The 19483-nt window shown below is 37.8% G+C and overlaps 1 protein-coding gene across 4 annotated transcripts in view; it reads left to right on the top strand.

The window, feature by feature from the left end:
* Positions 1 to 16163, top strand: part of MC4R (melanocortin 4 receptor) — a 56952-nt gene extending 40789 nt beyond the window's left edge. For all 4 annotated transcript variants that reach the window (XR_004496001.1, XR_004495998.1, XR_004495999.1 and 1 more), the window contains 4 exons: positions 1424 to 1574; positions 2780 to 5020; positions 11322 to 11387; positions 12890 to 16163. The gene's annotated coding sequence lies outside the window, so the exon portion shown is untranslated. The remainder of the gene's footprint in view (positions 1 to 1423; positions 1575 to 2779; positions 5021 to 11321; positions 11388 to 12889) is intronic.
* The last annotated feature ends 3320 nt before the right edge of the window (positions 16164 to 19483 follow it).

Raw genomic sequence — 19483 nt, 5'->3', positions numbered from 1 at the left:
GTTCTCAAAATTTTGAGCATTTTTTTTATCAATACTGAGGCTGTTTCCACTACTATCTTGGTACAAAACCTCAGCTGATTTTGGAGTGTCTCACTGGAAAGGCCTGCTCATCATGGTACCCTGGGCTGATTGAAACATCTCTGTAGAAGTAAAAGGAAGGTTTTATCCATGTCAGATTTGAGGAACTTCTTTTCAGACTAATATTGTTTTGTAACAAAGAGTTTATTACAGTCTCTGTACTGTAATAAGCTGCAATACAAATATCATTTTATAAATAAACCCAAAGGCTATTGCACAATGCAGTTGAGCACACCCAGAATCAAATCAAGTGTGATTACACTGTATGACCTGGCACTTGGAAATCTGTGATGAAACTTGAAAAAGATAGCCGTGAATCACTACCCACCTACTTGAATTTAATTCACATCCTGTTCCAGAGTGACTGAGAAAGTGAATTGAATGTGTGCTGATCAGGAATCTAGAAAATGTCTTACATCCAAACATCTTCTGTACTAGGAATTGACAAACCAGATAATTATTTATAAATTAGTTTACCTTCTCTCACTTCCCTCCAACAGGAAAAGTAGCTTTTAAAATGAAGAACATTCCCACTACCTTTTTTTTAAAACTACAGAAGTCCAGTTAAGGCTAAGCTGATAAGAAAAAATAAGTTTCAGGTATTTTCAGGATCAAGAAGGGGAGAGGAGATAAAATTGGTTTACCTTGCCAAGATTCCTTTTTGATTGTCTTCAGGGTGACAAAACTCAAGTGTCTACTTTTTCTATTCTCATTTTCTTTCGCCTACAGTATAAAATAGGACAGATTCCTTATGGCTACTGAGAACCAAAAGCAGGTTTTGTTGCTTATGTTTTGACTGTCTTTCAGTAGATCCACCAATTTCCAGTGACTCCTTCTTCATTCATTAGCTCTACAAGCATTTTAATTTGGGGGATTTGGTTAAAGAAATGACAGAAAGCCACCACCATTTCCCATTGGTTTTGTTTCACAGCTTAGTGGGCTGCAAAACCAGTATCAAGGTTTGTTTTTTCATGTGTATGTTGACATGGGGTGGTTTAATACAGTCTATTGATTTAACTTTTTTTATCAAGGTATCAGAGATGACATATCTGTGATTCATGCCCACAAAACTGTGACTGATGGGTGCATGCTGCAGTGTTGCACCTTTTTTATGTTTTTATATATTTAGAATGCATTTGGTGTGAAGGGTCCCCAGACCAGCAGAAATCATGAAGAATGCTGATATTTCTGATTAGTGGCTGAAAGTAAAATTAAATATGTTGTTGAACATGCACTGACACTTGAAGTCCAGAGAGATCATGTGTTCTTGACATCCTGAAATTCACTTCTGCCCTCCTGCCACTGACTTTTTTGGTATATTTTCCCCGTTTCATTCTCTCTGCAGAAATGATGTTCCTGTCCTCTACAGCAATTGGAAAATTCCTAGCTATCTCTGGCAAAGCACCTCTCAGGAGAGTTGTTCTATCAAGGACTGAATAGAACTTCAGCCCAGGACTTTGCTGAAGGTGTCTGCATGTCTAGACCTGTGCTTTAAGGTAAATTATAATTCAGCTTTCAGCAGAGGAGTGGAATCCTGATCTAATCACCATGAATTTATTTTCACAGACTACGAGAGGTCCATTTTAAAGCAGAAGAGTGCTAGAATAAAGTAGAAGGGGATAGAACAGAGCAACAAAATTTTTATTTGGTGTTAGTATGCAGAAGGCTTAAAGTTATGCAAATAAAGATGCAAGCATGGTTTTGCCAGACTCTTTTTTTTTTTTTTTTTTTTTAATTCACACTACAAGTGGTAGTTCCACATCTGATGATTAGGATATAGATGTAATCAGGGAGATAAAATTCCAAAACTATTTTTGACAGAAACCAGGAGAAGAGACAAAAAAATGGAGGAATCTGGACTCCTGAACAAAGGAAAAAAACCCCAAACATCTCTGTCTTATAGAGATAGTATGAATCTTTCAAGCACATGACATAAAGTGTGCATATTGTTCTGGTCCAACGTGGTGACCAAGGCATGTGCTGGTGCCAAAGAAATATGGTCTATATGTGAGAGTACTGATGTACTGATTAGGAAGGAGCAGACTGGGCTGAAAATTGGCTCAGACCAGAAGTACGCAAACAGAAGTTTAAATGTTTGTAAATTAAACCTCTTTATAAAGTGTAAAGAGCTCAGCTATAGGCACCTGAATTGGAAAATATCTGAGTGCATGGCCTTCATGACACATTGGCAAAATAGCACAGACATGAAAAATGCCAGTATAGTCCTAAAATACTTGAAAAGAAGTATTTCTGGTGGAAGAGGGGTAATTGACATCAATATAAACAGCTCTGCTGTTGCCTCATTTGTAAATATCCTTTTTGCTCAACTGTGAGAAGGACTTTGAGAAACAATGAGCCCATTTTTTTAGGGGAAGCTAGAATGCTTTGGCTTAGATGGTATATTGAGAGCTAGAAGGGGATATGATTATGAAAATAAATGAGATTAAACATCAGGTCATAATTAAACTGAAGGACAATGTCACCATAGGAACAAATGGCTATAAAAAGTGCACTGATTGGTTAAGACTGTAAAACAGAAGCATCATGATTTTAAACAATCTGTTTGGGTCAGAACAAGCCCCAAATTCACAAAACCCCACGATTAAACTCACAGTGTAACTTGCTTAGCTGATGAAAAGGTGCACATAAAGCAGTGAAAAGATGTTACAGGATATCATTTAGTGACTCAGGACTCTTTCAGTTCCTCTGCTCCTAAACATTACAAAAGACATTTTTACCTAACGATGATGAACACTGGACTGAGCTCATACTGCTGAAAGATATCAAATGACGAGGATATGAAGTGCTGCTCCCAGCAACCTGGACAAAAGGTAGAGTGGCTAAAAGGTAACTGTGCAGGTCTGGATTTACCTCCCAGTCCCTGGAAGGTCTCAGAGCTGCTGGGATCTCTGCCACTGTACAGGAGCCGGCTGTGTGTTTGGAGGCTGAGGCAGAGGTGCTGAACTGTGTTCCTGTGCTGTCAGTCCCCGTGTGCAGTGAGGGGTGAGCGAACAGAACACGGCTTGGAGAGCCTCAGTGCGAGCACTAAACTGGGGAGAGCTGCTCCTAAACTATGACAACTTTTCAGTAAACAATATGAGTAATGTCTCATTTCTGTTTTCTCTCTCATCCATGTTGCTCTAGGAAAGCAATTTACTTATACAAATGGACTGGGGAGAATTTGCTCTTTGCCTGGGTGCTTTTTCTCATTTTGGGGAAAGATTTTTTTTTCTGCATGTCTCCCCTTGACTCTGCCATTCTTAAGTTGCAAACAAATAATTTGTTCTTTCCTCCTCTTTTGTGTGTAAGTGGTGGAGGAGGGATGTTGATTTCCTCATCTACCTTTGGATGTCTGGGCCAGGCTAAAGAAAAACATCTTCAATTATTGCAAGTCTGCAATTAGACTTGGCAGCTCCACTGTTTTTCAATAGGTCCAGTTCCCTGCCTCATGTTTAACTTCAGCAATAACTGCAGGAACTTCACTTCATGGCTTTGCTCTGCCTACAGTGACTAATTGCAGGGGACATAATCTGTAGCTAACCACTTATTTATATATTTTTGCACTAATACCATGCCTGTCTTTTCTGTGGAATGAATGTTCCCAGTTTTACCAACTTTGATCTAATTGGAATCAATTTTCTGCTTTCTCTTTCATTTAGGTGCAATGGCACTCAAAATAAATGTTCTTTCAAACATGATGTTGGACCACAGAACACACAGCAAAATAATTCCAGTTGCAAGAGCCATTTAAGTATCTAAATTTCTACCCCAAAATTGTTTTCTGTGTCTTCAAAGACTCTTATTTTCCTCAAACTGAGATGGAAAAAAATAAAATATTGGATTGGTGGGAGGAATGGAAACATCTAGAAAACAAAATGAGTCAGAACTGACCCTGCAATGTCTGATTTGGATTTATTGACTTAAAAAAGAGACTCTCCTTTGTGTCTGGGTTTTAAAATTGGTTCTACATGCCCACATTAATAAAAGCAGTAATTCAGGGACTTTAGGCCAATTTCCCATTTCTACCAGCCAGGCTACAACACTTGCACTGACTAAAAGCTCTTGGTGAGCTTTAATAACACAGTAATATTGAAAAAGACACAGATATTGCCAGAAAAGAATGTATACATGTAAATATCTCTGACTTTGCTTCACCGCAGGCAGGATCAGTAATATAAAACCCTGTCCTGGTGGGCACTGAACCCTGTTCTCCCAGCTTCCACACCCAGAGAAAATAACAAACATATTTGGTCTGACCCATCATTAAGGAAAATTATTCACACAGTATGTCTGGGTGGGAAACCAGCCAGAAACTGGAATGGTTTGGTGGGGATGTCTCCACTTGAGCTTTAGCTACAGTGGAGAATGTGGCTGTCTCCTCACTGCTTGCTTTGTAACTGAGCATCTGTGAAAGCCTTAGTGTGATGCATTCAATATTTTGAGGAGGAACCCAGATATCTGCCTAGAGAAGGTAGTTTTGACACCTAGGATGTCCTCATTTTGTCATTCACAAGGATTCATGTGAATTCATAAAGATTCATATGAGTTGTGGTTATAACAAATAAAAAAGGTGCATGAATATAAAGACAATTTATTTATTGGGTTTTCATCATCTTGTTGAAATCAATATAGCCATGAATGCAAAAAATCTTAGGAACCAGAGCTACATATGACCATACAGCTTCACACAACCTTAGCTAATAGAGACCCTTCTCTGACTTTCAGGAAAATTCGTTTGAAAATATTTTTATTTTGCTTTTCTTCACAGAGAAAGAAACCCTCTGTGTCATGGGAATTTTTAATCTGAAGTAATTTTATGATAAATTTAACAAGATACTTCTGTCCTTCTCCAACTGATATTACATCCTCAGTGGTAAAGGTCCAGAGTAAGACAAGCAATAAAACTTCCTAGGGGACACCAGCTGGATTTCTTCTAAATAAAGTAGGTACAGTTGCCGGGTCCATACCACTCTGAGTATTAATTTAAACTTGAAAAGAATTACTAGCTTTTGTGTGGAACCCAGAAATTTGGGCTCTGGGAAGACTAATTGCCACCTGACTCCTTTGTTCTGCATGAATGGATGGTATATTTCTATTTAAATACTTACTTGATTACCTGGTCTGTCCCTTTGGTTCCACAGACAGGGAGTTACCCTCTGAGAACAGGCTGGAGTAAGCTGTAGCTGGAAAAATCTCATCATGTGTCTGACAAACACAAACACTGTCTTGTGTAAGAGAGAAAGTTTTATGTCTGAGCTGTTTGTTGAGAGCCAGGACACAGGAATCTGCTTAGCTCAGTATGTACCCCCATAACTGGGTCACACAAGAAGAAATAAAATCAGTACAATCTGAGCTATCTGGTTTGTGGGTTTATTTCATACTAATAGGTACTACTACCCTCCAGGCATTTTGGGTCCTAATTGTTATTTACTTAGCAAAGCAATTTGTTTAGCTAAATGGCTTCCATAAAAGGCATATCATCTGATCTGGATATACCAAGAGATGATAGATCTGCTGCTCTTGTTATTACACTGTTTGATTAGTCCTTTAAGAAAATTAGTCATTAGCCTCATTGAAAATTCATTTTAGTAAGTGCTATCAAAATCTATTTATTCCTTGTACTTCTTTACACTACATTGAAGAACTTACATTTTTTAGTATTCTAAATTCTTTTGCATTTTCTTACTGTAGAATTAGGTAATAAATACTTAAATTTGCTTTTTGGTTTCTCTTTGACAAACTTTAGAACAATCTATTAAGCTTTCTCTGTAAGAACTCTTTGCCAGCAGTCAGATTGCTTTATCCATAATTTCTCCACCTTTCTCTGTTTCCTACAGAAAATGACAGTGAGAAAATACATAATAAGGAAATTACATTTCCACCAAATTTTAAAAGGCTTTTTAAGAGAAATACAGTTAAAACACCAACAGCATGCTTGTTTTACACTTGTGGTGATGTGAATGGTCTAGTACAAAGCAGTCAAATCTCAGGCTTTATGCAGTTTTTCTATTGATGCATTTCTTTGTTTTTGCAAGCAATTAGTCTTGCTTCTCACTGTGTGTGTTTAGAGGTAAGTGGCAAAAACTCACTACTGTAAATTCTTGTATCGATCAAGACTAGCTCCTCAAATACTTGGGAAAAATGGTGTGACGATGCCTTGGTTTTAACAGTGTAGAATCCAATAAAAAATGTTTAAAAGTCTGTAGTATTCTATCCATAATACAAAAGTAATAGAGGCTTTTGTAACATTTCTAAAGAAAATAAATTGGCACCCTTTTCCATTCACATGAAGACTGCAGTGTCTGTTTCATGTCAGATACAAAATAAAAGTTATTATTTGTCATATAGTGCTCTAATGAAATATACTGGATAGCACAGCTATATAGACTTGCAGACCAGCCAGAAAGAGAGGTTGGCACATTCTGTGCCCTCCTTCTCCATTTGAAAGAAGGCAGACCTGCAGCAGTGGGCACCTGGGATGTGGGACCCTCTGCTGATGAACAAACACCCTTTCAGACAGAAGCTGTGGGTACAGCTGGCTTCCCACCAGTCTGCAGCTCCTGTGGCAAACAGAAACTCAGCAGATCATACCCTGAGCTCTAGTGCACCTCTGCAAAGCATCCTGCACCCTGGCAGTGGCCTGGGGGGGCAGCCCAGTGCTGAAATCAGATCTGCAGGAAGGAATGAGGCAATCCTGATGACCTGTGACTAAGGAAAGCCCATTTCCCCTGCCTCTCTGACCTCACCGGATCCTTTGAAATTGCAGAGAATACTTGCCAATACTTTGTGGCTGCTTTCATTTCACAAAAACCATGTGAGTTAATTCTGCTGTAAATATTTCTCCACCACATTGGAAAGATGTCATGAGCACTTGATAATATACATGAACTGCATGTCAATCCCCTGCTCCTACCTGATCATTAAAAGCAGTTTTGCACTTTACACCCTACTGGGTGCTGACATTGTTACAACCCAATGCCCTTTCTGCTTGAGGAGCATGGTAGCAGCTTGAGATCTACCTAGTCTGTGCCACTGAAAATCTTATTATACTTATGCTTTTTCTTGTCAGAGCTGACAGAAAGTTGAAATCTTTGGCAGGTGTTTCATTTCCATAACTATGTGCACTGCACTGTGTCTCCTACTGTGAGCCCACACAGTACCTGCTTGTCTGATGCCTGTAATGAGAGAGACTCACTGAGGTGCCTTCCCTGCCTTCTGTGATCACTGTTGGTGAAATAAATCTTGATCATACATGGCATGCTCTCTTTCTGCTTGTTTGTGGATATAAGCATAAGGGTTCTCTTGCAGATAGGAAGTAAAATCTGTACTGCTAGAAGATAATTTCTCTAGTGTCAGAGCTGACAGACCAGAAAAAAAAGAGAATGCTTTTAGGTGCACAGATACACTTTAAAGTGTAACTAGATTGAATTAGATGGGATTTCTCAGCATTATTTATAGAGAGAGGGTCAGACTTTCACAGAGGATGATGTGAAGAGCACTTGTCTGGGAAGACTTCTAGCTGCTGATCCTAACACACGTGACAGCAGTGTAAATGGGAAAGTGAACTGTTTACAGTAGAAAAACTGCAGGATGACATTTGGTATTTCTGTGTTTCCTTGACCATTACTTGGTGGGGGGGGAGGCATTGTGTGCTCGCTCATCAACAATAGTTGTAGGGTTGAGCTGTTTGCTCTGATTCTTTCTGGGAGAAGCAAGAGCAACCCAAGAACAGGAGAGGCATGGGAGCAGGCAGGCAGGCAAATCTCCTAAAAACTCAAGTGGCTACAGCTTGCTCTGCAAGTGTGGCACAATGACAGCCTATATCAGAACAGATTCAGCCATTTTACCAATTACCAGGCAATGCCAAGAGCAGTACTTAGGGCTGCTTGGTAGCTGCTGTTTCAGCTGTCAATTGAAAACAGTAGTAAGTGCAGTCTTGATACAAATGTGTGGAAGAAGACCAGCTGAAAGCACCATGGGGTTTGATAGTCTTCCTGGGCCTTCCTCTTCCTTCTCAGCAGAATCTGCTTCTGGGCTGAGACAGGCAGGTGAGCCACAGGTGATGTGGTGGCCATGATGGTAGAAGCTCCCACCAAGTTGGCTCTTCCCCCAGGCAGAGACTCTAGCTGGGTTACTGCCACCAGCTGTGTGTTCACTCAGGCTCACAAGGAGCTAGCTGTTCAATACCAGGACAGCACTAATACAATCACCTTCCTGATACCGCCTCTCAACAAACCATCCCTCCCCACACTGAATTGCAAGGTAGAAAGACGAGGAGTTCTGAGTGACAGAGCCATCCTCGCATCAGCTGGTGTCTGTTGCTGGTGATATCAAGCTGTTGGTATCAATTTTGAAGCCAGGACTGCCTTTTTTTTTTTTTTCTTCTCTTTTTCTTTCTATGTATGGATTGCAGGCTTTCCTCTTCTCTTATCCTTGCTTTCCTGTTCTTTTTTCTTTTAATATTCCTCTTCTTTTTCTTCAAACCATTTTCTGCACCTGGAATAAAAATTACTGGAGGGTTTAACCTGGGGAATTATGTTTACTTTGCTTGCCTGTTCAGATAAGGCTTATACAGTTAAAGAATACTTATAGCTGCTGGAAGGCATTTAAACCAGGGGATTATTTCCAGGTGCCTTAAGCTGAGTTGCCCTTCAGTGATGGGAAACAAAAGTATCTCATTTTACAGCTGCTAAAATTCTATGCTAAGTCAAACATGCTATGCTAAGTCAAGAAACACTTCTGAGTTTGCTGGTGTATGAAATGTGTGAACTCTGCCAAGTGAACTGCAGTTCTTGGGAGAAGCAGTAGCAGTCATAGACTTCTGTACTAGGAAGCAATCTACTCCTAAGAGGTTTGATGTGCTCTCTCAACACAAGCTTGTGGTGATGTTATCTCAGAGAAAAATAGACCCTACCTATGCTTTTTCCCTTCTGCAAACAAGTAGGAAGTTTTAAACTTTTTTTTTTTAATTTCTTTCTTGTTGTTTTTGTTTGGTTGGTTTAGTTTGGGGCTATTTTTTTTTTTAATAAATAACATATTTTCTTGCATTTTGTTAAAACACTGATCTCAAATTTCTCTGTTGCTGAAGGGGGTAAGGCCTGAGGAAACAGTCTACTATTTCTAAGCAGGTACAGTGAGTTCTTTCCTGTTATAGCTGGTAATTTTTATAAAGTATTCCAGAAAATTTGACAGCTAATAATAAACCTTAAAAATCTCCTATCATTATAGAGCCAGTATAAAATTTTCCTCAGTTTTGGGCTGATTACCTTGTCACTATGCTACATACAGCCTATGTCTTACAAAGCCACTGTCTTTGAATAAAAGGATTTCAAGTAATGGTGAAGCTCATGCTACAATCTGTTCTCATGCTTATCCACCCTAATTTTTGGAAATGCCTGTATTTTACAGTGGAAAATGTTCTAGTTTCAGAAATGTGGCAATTGTTTTGTGTACTGTATGAGTGCCATCTGAAGTGCAGCGTGTCTCCTTTTGTGTTTAAGCCATTTAATTCCCTTTTTTCCTTATTCTTGAAATCTAGTGATTAAATATGACCTCCCGTTTCAACTTCTCAAACTACTGTTGATGTGTTTTTTTTTGAGTTACTGGAATTGTTTGGTCAGGAGCAGTACATTTCATGTAGTTTCATTCTACTATACATTTCAAAGAGCTGGGAAGACAAGTAGAAGATGGGAAGGCTTTCTCAGAACAAAGAAATGTGCTTCAAATTAGGTCTGTTTTTGTTACCATAGCAATGTAATAACACAGCAAAACTCTCCAGAGTTATTATTCCAAATATCCTACCTTTGCAGTTTCTCATGGACATAAAAAGACCAACTACAATTCTTATCCTTGTCAAATCTCAGAATGTGGGAGTAAGGGAGTAGGGAGAACCCTCTTTAAGTGTTTCTTTGTAGATCTCTATTAGTAGATTAAAATATTTTATCACAGGTTATAGTTATATTCATGTTTTGATTTAATTCCACAATTATAGCTGGCATAAACATGCAAAATTGTACTGAAATAAGTAAAAGACAATAGAACAACAAAAAAAGGAAACTGATCATATTTCAGGTACAAATTACATGGAACTGGGATATGATTCCAGGCTATGTGCAATGCAGGTAGATCAGTCAGCAGGCACTAAAGAAATTCAACAGAATGCTGAAGTGCTGGTAAGGTCAAACGCTTCAAACAAAACAGGACATCAGACACAGCAGTGAAAACCTGATTATTCACCAAAGCCAGGGTGAAGAGGCAACGATCAGACAAAAGGTTAGGGAGAGACTGACAGTCTGGGAGACTTCTTGAAATGGGAATAGAATTTCAATAAATGCTTGCTGTTGTCCCAGCTCAGAAGGAAAAAGCATACCTGTCTTGCTATAGAGTAAGAGACAAGCTGATGATGTGGTTCAGCTCACTGGCTCTCCAGCATAGGTCAGACTGGGCTCCAGAAGAGTATTCCACTTGGAGTGACTTGCTCTCAGACAATTGTCTGCAATAAAGTTATGTATTGGTGAAAAGAGATGGTTAGAAATGGATCTACTTGGAGCCCACAGCTCTGTCAGAAGAATACCTGCAGGATAATAGCTCTGCCACGATTCAAAGCCTTTGGCTGAACTTCAGAACACCTTTTATTAGCCTAGCCTTTGTCTTCTGATTTGGTTTAGATGAGAAGGCATCAGTGCTAGTGAGTCAGCTTACTGCAATTAAAGTGCCTGTAAGCTTTTAAATGCTCATCTCATCAGTGTGTTGAACTGCTGTTCTCCAGTTACAAATGATTACTGAATTGTCATCTGTACAGCCATTTGGGTTCTTTTATTATGCTTAAAATTGGTCCTTTGCCCTGATGGATAAACCTCAGTTTTCAGATGTTGTAGCTTATGATTTCAGCTGACCCCACATAAACTAATATTCAACTAGTTCTCTGGAGCTGAGTCATATTTAACTTTCCCTTATTCCCAGCAACCAGACATCAAAATGCATACTTGAAAATTTCATAACAAAAATTGCTGTCTGACTGACTCCAGTGGTGAAGTTGGATTTTCTGTACATTTCCTTTGCTTTTTCTTTCACCACACTAATCATGCTGGTCCAATTAAACAATTGAGGTTCTAATGCTTTCAAAATTTGATTTTGGGTTTTGACATTGAATTTGTATCAATTTAGGCACTGTATGTGTATTGTGACTGTGCTGGTCCTGAATCCACTGAACTGAATCTCTTGTATTAACTCATTTTTTACAGTGTGGTCTCAAAAGGGTTTCTGTCATCATTGAGATGTGTGATGCAAGGGGATGGACACTCAAACAGGTGAAGTTCATGTCCCACAGAGCTTGTGATCTAAATTTGCAGTAGGCAAGCTCTGTTCTTGTTTCCTTTCAGAAAATGAGACAACAATGGTTCCCCAGGGACTGCTTTAGCTGATGCACTTATATCAATTTTTCTTTCCATTGGTCAGTTAGGGCTCTCTATTGTTCCTTTATATCTGCACCAGCACAGAAAAGAATATGAAACTGACAGTTAAAAAAGTGTTCTCTGTTTTTCATATAGCATTTATTTAACTTAAAAAAAAATCAATCAACCAACCAAACCCAAACAACAACAACAAAAACAAAATAGCCAACCAAATAAACAAATAAAACCAAATCACAATGCACAAATGCATATCTTACTGGCAAAATCTCTACCAAGGGGGCAAATCAGCATAGCCCAGAGGGGTAACAATTTATCCAGCCATAATGTTCTCAGTTCTCTCATCACTGCACTGCGAGCTCCTGAGAGAAGAGCTATGAGCATCATCTTTACCTTTCTCTTTTGAACTCATGTATGTGCTGCAAATCTGCAACACCAAACTAGGATCAGATAAAATTTGTAAAAACACCATAAAGACAGCACAAGCTTTCATTACTCAAGGGATGTCAATATCTTTTTTCCTTTGGGGGAAAAAAAAAAGAGGATGTTTATATGTGAGACAGAATCTTTTGTTCTTCAAGAAAAATAAATTAAATCCATTAATAATATGAAGGTTGGATTTTCAGTTCTGCCAGTCTAGTGTTCAGAGAGCACCTGTTCCTACCTGACTGTCATAAAGCCAACAGAAAACTAATTAGGAGTGGGAGTAGCAAAGGATGTGTTTTTAAACGAGTTTTTGATTCTCTACCCAGTTTTTAGCCTTTAAGATATAACAGCTGTATATTTCAAATTCTTCTTCATAACCATGTTACTTGGGCAGGAGATATAGCAGCAAGGGGAACCTACTACTTCCCTCTTCTCCTCTGCCTTGAAGAAAAGTTTCCAAAATCTGAGTCTTCTAAATATTGCACAGGTGCTTGGACTTCTTAAGCCATCTTCAACCTACAAAGTACAGAAAGAGCGAAGTCCTTTGCTCACAGAGGCTGATTAATTCACTTTTTGTCTCTTTGCTCAGATACTGATAGTGAAGGAATATATCAGATACCTGAGCAAGACAGCCTGAAAGTAATAACATGCCTATTTAATTCCTGAAATTAAAATCAGACTCTCTACATAAAAACTATATATAAAACATAAATTGACAAATATTTTAAAAGTGTTTCCTTCCTTTAAGTCACCCATCTATTAACCTGACACTTTTTCCTGGGAAATATTAATAGCATCGACTTTTGCAAGAGGAACAGAAAATGACAAATTTGTTCTCGGTGTTTCATGGTTAAAAAATTGACCAAAAAAAAGCCTCCATATTAGACTGTCACAACGTGAGTTGATCTTACATATCTTATTCTCTTAAAACTTACAGTGGGTATCAGGCATTGAAATGAATGTTTTCCTTGCAGGCTTATAAACTGGAAAATAGATTACTGCTACTCCATGAAGATGGAATCGTCACTTTTAAAAGAATAAAAGTGAAGTTTCTTAAAAAGGAAGTGATTTTTTTAGTATTTTTTTTATTATTATTTAGTAAATGACAGTAAATATCCTGAGTTTTAGCTGTAAGTCCCAGTAAAACGACTATGTGTGGTTTCAGAGCTGCACAAAGATCACTGCTGGATGTTCAGTGCAACAGCACCCTCTGTGTCTGATGACTTCTAAATGCATCCCTTGCTCCAAGGTGCACTGTGCCAGGTGACAATGTCATTTCTCGTTATCTACAGATCTCTTCATCTGACCTCAGTATCTCATGAAGATTAAAAGCAAATTATAAACATAATTAAAGACATAAAGAACTTTAAAAAGTAAAAAAGAGCAGGAGTTCAGCACAACCCTGTTATCTTTTTTTTTTTTTTTTGTTTAGCAAAAACCCCCTATTTTGCTGGCAAAGGAACTGAGATGATGCAATTCATGCTGCCTTTAGTAAAGGTTTGGTGTAATATGTCATGAAAAAGTTGCTAATTTACAGAAAATGGAAAGCAGTGCAGCACTTGAACAAAGAGTCAAAGGAGACACAAGAGTGGGTTTTACTGAAACAAAAATAAAATTCTGGAAGACAGTTACTTGAGGAATTAACTGTGAACTGTAATTTGCAAAATAGGACCACAGGAATCATGGTAAATGTAGTTCTAGGCTACGAGAGATATATTATTTCTGCAAAGATAAGGAGTGTCGAAGTACATTGTCCCAATACAAAACATTGCAGAATCTTCCCTGGCATATAATGTGCAATTATGGTCACTAGTAATTTTTAAAGTAGCAGTGCAAAATCAGACTGGAGCACTAAATATATATATATATATATATATAAAAGAGAAAATACAATTGACTTGTTTCTTTAAGAAGGAGACAAAGGTATCCTTGTTGTTTCCATTTGTTTTTTTTTTCTTAATAAGAATGTTCAAAGTTTGCCATCACATGAATGTGGGCAAATCAAATCAATTTTTGTTCCCTCTTAGTGAAGTTAGTGCTTCACTTATCTGTTGTGATTTTTGGTGAGGAGAATAAAGAGCAAAGCCTCCTGGCAATAAAAAGGTCAGAGGAGGTATGGAAGTTTTCAATTCATATTTTTGGCCCATTATTTTCTTATAGGTAATAGATGAACCCTTCAAATAGAACAGCTGGAGCTGTTGCCTGCATTTTCTTCTCAGGTGATACCTTTACCATAAATGAAGTTCTGATTAAAGAGTGAAGGTTTCCTCTTCTGTAAAAGCATTTTGGTTATGGTACTCTCTGTTTGTGTGTGAGGGATGCAGTGGCTGCACATTCTATTTTTTATTGTCTCCAAAACAGATGTATTTGCTCTTGGATTGAAGTAGCAAAAGCTGTCAGAAAGGTTTTGTCATTAATTTCATACAGAGCTGGCTGTTGATGTTGTCAGTGGCTCTACTGCTGTAGGGCTGCCCCTTTCCCTGGAGGGCAGAAATACAAAACATCTGGCTCTTATTTAGAAGAACTACTGGCATATACTGTGGTGAAGGACTTTGGTAACACTCACAGTATTTGTTCGCCTATTCAATATACCTACAAGTAATGTTTCCAAGGTTCGTTAATCCCTGCATTATTTCTGTACTATTTGAATTTTTTTTTACTATTTTTAAATGATGTTTTCATTGGAATGTGCATTCTGAATCCAACCTTCAAAGCCTTCACTCATTTTCCCAGTCATGCTCCAAGTCCTTGCTGCCAACTGTATCAGTCCCTTTAGAGTGTTTTTAGGGGAAGTTCACAAGGTGGTGCTGTAAGATTTTCCACGTCATAGTTTGGATAGCTACTCCATGACACTTTAAATTTCAGACCAGCTTCTGCCTCCAAGGCTGTTTGTTGCCTGCCTAGGTTTCCTGTCATGTTATTGGGGTTTTTTTAAAATGTTATTATTAGAGCAGAAAATGTGGAGAATTGTTTGTTAGTACTGATCTACAAGGAAAGCGGTCAACTACTTGCTAACTTTTGAAGTGGAGTACAAGAAAAATTAAATCAGATGGTGTTTGAGATTCACCCAGAAAACTGCATTGTTTTCTCCTCTCTAAGAATACTTCCATAAGCAAATGTAGTAACTGCTTATAAGTGATACTTTGAAGAAAACAAGCATTGTATTTAATAACTGCATAACAGAAAGCCACAAACCCGCCTTGCACATTTTCATGGCTTTAGGGTTGAAATTTTACAAGGGAATTTGGAAGATTTGACTACTTAGGTCACAGAGAAAACAAGAGCAAAAGGTTTCATTCTCTGCAACACATTCATATTTTGAAAGATCTTTCCCTTCTCTTTTTCCTTAGTTAAGTTTTTACTATTTCATTCAATGGATTTTTTTTCCATTTAATTTAAGTCCACCTCAGACATTTTTATAATTTTCTCACCACTGCCTCTGTGACCTCTAGCTCATTTGATTTGCTGTGTTAACATCTGCTTCAAAAGAAGGTAATTTTACTGTTATGAGTCAAGTAGTCATCTTGCTCACTATAAAAAAGAGGTCATACAAACTTTCATATACAGATGCCATTAAAATATATTTATAAATATTTATAGTTAATACTGTATTAATATAAATTTAGTTATTTTGCATCTTATGTTGTATTTTACACTTCCATTTTATGAGACTATAAGTACAGGAGCTGAAAAACAGGGTAGTGAATTTTAAAACTCCTCATGAAAGGAAGCAATTTCTAAATGTTCAAATAAGAGGAAGCAGACAAAGGTGTTGAGTGTCCTGTGCTTACTAAAGCAACAGTGACTGAAAAATGTCATTTCAGCCTTGAGATGTAACATCTTATGTGGCACACTCCTAGAGAGGTGCAAACAGAACTTGTGCTTGAGAGTTCTGCTTTCCAACGGAATAAACAAAACAGTTTGGTTTAAATTGCATCTTCTTTTCAAACATCTGTGTACAAAAGCGTTTGGTGTCCAGGTATGCAGAACTTTGTATTTGGTCTTGTTAAACCTCAAGAGATTCCCATGGACCCACTTCTCAAGCTTGTCCAGATCCCTGTGGATGGCATTCTCTCTGTCAGGTGTGCCAACAGCACCACTCAGCTTGGTGTCACCTGCAAAATTGTTGAGGGTGCACTCAATCCCTTTGTCCATTAAACTGAGGAAGATATTAAACTGTACTGAACGCAGCATGGACCCCTGAGGGACACCACTTCTCACTGATGTCCACCAAAACTCTGAGGCATAGACCACTACCCTCCTACCAATTTCTTATTCATCTAGCAGTCCGCCCATCAAATCCATATCTCTCCAATGCAGAGAGAAAGATGTTGTGAGGGACTGTGTCACAGGCTCTACAGAATCCACAAAAATTACTTTTGGAGCCTTTCCCCTGTCTACTGATGTGATCACTCCATCATAGAAGGCCTAAGAAATGTACTTGCACAGCATCTGTATTTCTAACTAGTTCCCCAGCATGGTTACATTTACCTTGACCTGTGGCTCTTGTGCTACTGTCTCTTATCATGAGGACAATGAAGCTTCCCAGCAAGCTTCAGTTCCAAGAACTCTTTTTCTGAGAACTGGCATCCTCCAAAAATGAAGGGCAGAAAAAAGCCTTTAGGCTTTCAAAGATTTTTTTATTATTATTCTTATAATGGTTTTAAATGCATCTCAAGGACTTTGATGGCAATTAAAGAGGAGTTACAAAATAGCAAGTCATTATAGCTTTAATTTTAGTATTTTTTCTCCACTGCTTTTTATTTTTTAACCTTGTATATTATTTCTTGATAAGGCTTTCTGAGAGAGTCTCCAAGGTGTTTGTTCCTTCAGTCTACCCCAGAGATACAGTTCAGGAAGGAAAACAAGGATGGGAATAAAGCAGAGGCAAGACCATGGTAAATCAGCTTACAGTCTCTTCTGGAGGCATTGCAGCTCTGTGCCAATCCCTATTTGGATCGATACCCAAATACTTCACTGTGGACAGGATTTCTGAGCCAAAGAGACATTTCAGCCTGTCAGGGGCTCATTTGTTCCCAGGGAACAGTTCCTGGGAACAGTTTCCCTCCAGAATTGTGTTATTGTAAAGAGGTAATATTTCTCATAACAATATGAACAGATGTCCTTGATGCGTTTTCTCTGGTCCCACCAACGGGACCAATGTGGGTGTTGTTCTTTCTACCAATCAGGGTAACCTGGTAGAAAAAGCTTTATAAGGTTAGAAAACGTTGCAACAAAAAGGCTTTTGCCTCACAAAAGCAGCTGCGGTGTGGATGATTTCTGGACCTTCACTTCATGCTTTGTGTCCTGTAACGACACTTCACGTTATTTTGAATTACAGAAAATAAGTAATTTTATTTTTGGGTTACAATAACTAACTGTTAATCTAATTTTGTTGCTAAACAAAAATAAAAGGCCCCACAGGAATCTTCTGGGCTCGATAAAAGTTCAGAAGAAATATCCTTTTAAAAATTAATACTCTCTGACCAAACTACAGGTTATACTTGCAAAATGAAATCTGGAGTGCTTTTTGGAGTCAATATTATGTAGAGGAGTAGTGACAGCCTAAAACATTATATAAACTACTTTTAAGTAGCAAATGTAATAATATTGACAAAGTATGTTTTCTTTAAACTTTGCAAAAGCATCTTTGGGCACATTTTGGTAAAAATCAAGGTAAACACTGGAATTTTTGGCTAAAATTAAGACAATGAGAAATTGGGACAGTCATTTTCTATTTTTTTTTTTTTATGTGGGGGAACAAAAATTAACTAAAGCTTTTAAAAATGCTAAAAGAAAAAATTCTTTTAGTGTTACTAAGTCTTTAGAAATTGAACATTGACTATGAGAAAATGTATTTCAACCACGACATGACTGAAATTGGTTAAAAGAAGAAAATAACTTCAGTTAATTGTTCTAAATAGTGATTAAGGAAAAAAAACCTTGTCACTTTTTCATTCTGATTTCTGGTATAATTTTTCAGCTATATTTGTCCTACAATTCTCAGAGTAGGAAAAAATGCTTACACTCAAAGTGCAATCTCCTGAATTTCAATCACATTCTTTTAGATAAGAAATTGTCTCAGTTAAGAAAAAAAAAAGTTGAGCGAAATTAATTCATTGCCAGCTTTTCTGTGAAAATTAAATGCCAACAAAACAATAAAGCCCACTATTAAAAAGCCACCTTAAAATAAAAAATTAAATACTTAATATTATTAATACTTAAATACTTCTAATTTTAGAATTTAGTAGAAATATTTATTTAAATATCAGCAAGCTATTGTTTTTATTTTACAACTTCATCTCTTCATTATTCAAAGCAATAGCCACCTTGTACAACTTGAGAAACTCATTATTCTGTGATGAGTGTAAGTTGCCTGCGTCTATTTTAGTTTTAAGCTTATTTCAAAGTATATTTTAAATAAAGGCCTTATGGCTACTGTTGTATTATGGAAAGTGGTTTAAGTGGTTTAACTGCACGTCTTAGTGGGATTTAGCAGGGAATATTTCTGGGTGCAACACATATTGTTTCATTTTTACTAGAAGCATGAGCAATCCTTCCCAGTATCACTTGAGTTTTACTTTTAGAAGAAACTGTATTTGAAAGTATAGCTATATCATCCCGGTGATTAAAAGTGTTAAATTACTGTAGTTATAAGAACTTGTAGGCATAAAGGAGTGTTTTAAATTTTCCTAAATGTCTGAGTACTATGAGCACCACAGCAAAACATTAACTTCTTCCCTTGCAGAAATGCTTTATTTAGTAGCTGTTTCATATTCTTGGTATTACTGATAAGTCTGTATCATTCTAAAGCACATTTTTTAAATTTAGCTTCTGTTGATATGCTATTAGCAGCTTTGATTTGCTGTTTTCAGCTGCTGGTAGGTGTGTGTGCTGATTGAACTGGCTTCATTCATACACCAAGGAGAAAAATGCTGTAAACTGATGTTTAATGTGCAGACCATTTGTAAGCAGTACCAGTTTTCCAAATTGCCATATTAGCAGCGTTGCTCTTTAATGGTCTTGGTCTCTCTGTCAAACCCAGCTCAGTTACAGGCTGATTACTGATTTGCATAATTTAAAACTCCAGAAATGTGTGAATCAATAGTGCACCAGTGAGAGAACAGCCCTGCAGTGTTTTCACTTCTCTGCATGCTCCATAGCAGCAGCTAGGAAGCTGAATCAGTCAGGCTATGCCCCAGGAATTCCCTGGGAACTGAGAAGATGTATCCTGGGGAAGAAGTGTCCCCAGAGCCCCATTCTCTGATGCTACAGCAGGGAGTCAGGACAGCTGCTTTCACTTTGGAGAAGTGCACACATAATTAATAGCAGGTAGGAAAGCCCCTGGGGTGTAAGACTTGTCTGTTGAAGCCAGGACAACTTTTGGTTCCTAGTCTTCAAGCCATAATGATTTGATGCTACAACACTTTTGTAGGCAAGTCCTGTTATTAATAACCCACTGGTGCTTTGAAATGTCTAACATTCCTTTAACCCTGGACATGATCCTCCTGTATTTATAAAGGTTGGGGTTTTCTTTATTTCTTCTGTACACACTGCTTTTCTACTGT

This window comes from Parus major, chromosome 2, assembly GCF_001522545.3.
Source record: "Parus major isolate Abel chromosome 2, Parus_major1.1, whole genome shotgun sequence".
NCBI lineage: Eukaryota > Metazoa > Chordata > Aves > Passeriformes > Paridae > Parus > Parus major.
This window is presented reverse-complemented; position numbering and strand designations above follow the sequence as displayed.